Source organism: Chrysochloris asiatica, unplaced genomic scaffold, assembly GCF_000296735.1.
Source record: "Chrysochloris asiatica unplaced genomic scaffold, ChrAsi1.0 scaffold00012, whole genome shotgun sequence".
NCBI lineage: Eukaryota > Metazoa > Chordata > Mammalia > Afrosoricida > Chrysochloridae > Chrysochloris > Chrysochloris asiatica.
In genome coordinates, this window is record NW_006408530.1 from 6,532,754 (window position 1) to 6,534,816 (window position 2,063).

Consider the following 2,063-nt stretch of genomic DNA (forward strand, 5'->3'; position numbering starts at 1 on the left):
GTCGCTATAAGTTAGTACTGACTCAATGGCACCTAGCAACAACAACAAAGAAAAAAGAAAGGGCTGCAATCTAAGACCTCATTTTCCACCTTAAGAAACAAGATACAAAGAAGCAAGTGAAAACCAAACTAAACATAAAAATGGAAATGATAGAGATCAAAGTAGAAATAAAATAGAAGTAGAAAACAGATAAACAATGAAGAAACTGATGAAACCAAATAGTAGTTTCTTGAGATGAACTGTAGAATTGATAAATCTCTAGCCAGACTGAACAGGGGGATAATGACAAAATATACAAATAAATAATATCAAGAATAAGAGAGTTGACATCATAACAAATTCTCTACAGATGATACAAAGATAATCAAGGAATGTTTCAAATGAATTTATGCTAATAATTCAATAATGTTAAATGAAATGGACAATTTCTTTAAAAGATACAAGCTATTGAAAATAATTCCAGAAGAACTAGACAATCTTGAGCATCCACATTTATTAAAGAAGTTGCATCTGTAGTTGAAGCTGTCACATAAAGAAAAGTGTAGGTCTAATAATGTCACTAGGAACTCATGTAATAATTTAAGAAAGATTGTGCCGGTGTCGTATCCTTTCATCATACTTACTCAATCTGTGTGTAGAACAAATAATCTGAGAAGCTGCATTATATAACAAAGAATGTGCCATCAGAATTGGAGGAAGACACATTAACAACCTGCAATATGCTTGCTGAAAGCAAAGAAGACTTAAAATACTTACTGATAGACATCAAAGACTTCAGCCATCAATATGGATTGCACATCAGTGTAAAAAGAACAAAAATTCTCAAAAGTGGACCAATAAATAGCATCATGATAAACAGAGAAAAGATTGAAGTTGTCCAGGACTTACATTACTTGAATTCATACTCATGCAAACAGCAGTCAAGAAATCAAACAAAGTTTTGCATTTGACAAATATGCTGCAAAAGATCTCTTCAAAGTGTTCAAGAGCAGTTTGAGGACTAAGGTGCATCTGATCCAAGCCATGGTATTTTCAATTGTTTCATACGAAAGTACGTGAAAGTTGGACAATGAATAAGGAAGACCATAGAAGAACTCAATTATGGTGTTGAAGAATACTATTTAAAAAGTACCATGGACTGCTAGAAGAACAAACAAATGTGTCTTGGAAGAATTACAGCCAGAATGTTCCTTAAAAAGCCAGGGTGTTGAGACATTGTCTCATATTTTAGACATGCTATGGACTACAGGTGTAGCACTTTAGCATAAGAACTGGACTGTGAACCATAGACCAGTGCTTCAAACCTACCAGCTGCTCCTCAGAAACCCTGTGCAGGGTCATTATGAATCGGAGTCCACTTGACGAAACTTAACAACACAAAAACAAAATTAGCAGGGACCAGTCCCTAGAGAAGGACATCTTGTCAAGTAAAGTGGAGGGATTGTGAAAAAGAGGAAGATGCTAAAAGAGATGGATTGAAACAGTAGCAGCACCAGTGAGTTCAATTGTACAACAATTGTGAGGATGGCTTAGGCCCAGGCAGTATTTCATTCTCTATGTATCCGGTGGCTATAAGTCAACACCTAACATCAACAGCAACATCAATACATTTAACAGCATGGTAGAATCTCTAAATAACTATATGCTGGATGAAAAAAGCCAGACAAAAAGAAATTGCTACTATATGATTTTACTTACAACTTATTCTAGAAAATGCAACCATTTGCATTAGAATAAAAAAACAGATCAGTGGTTGTTTGTGGAGAAAGATAATGGGAGAAGCAGGAATTAAGACCATAGGGTAACCTTTGGGGAGGTACATATATTCATTGGTATAAACTTCTCTCTGTGTGCATGTACATATATGCATACATACATATATGTATGCATATATGTATGTCTTGGTGTGGCACCGTGGGTTAATGCACCAGACTGCAAAGCCATTTGAACTGCAGGGTTGTCAGTTCAAGCTCATCAACTGCTCCTTGGAAACCCTATAAAGGGTCACTATGGGTCGGAACCGACTCGACAGCACTTAACAACAACAACATATATACATATAT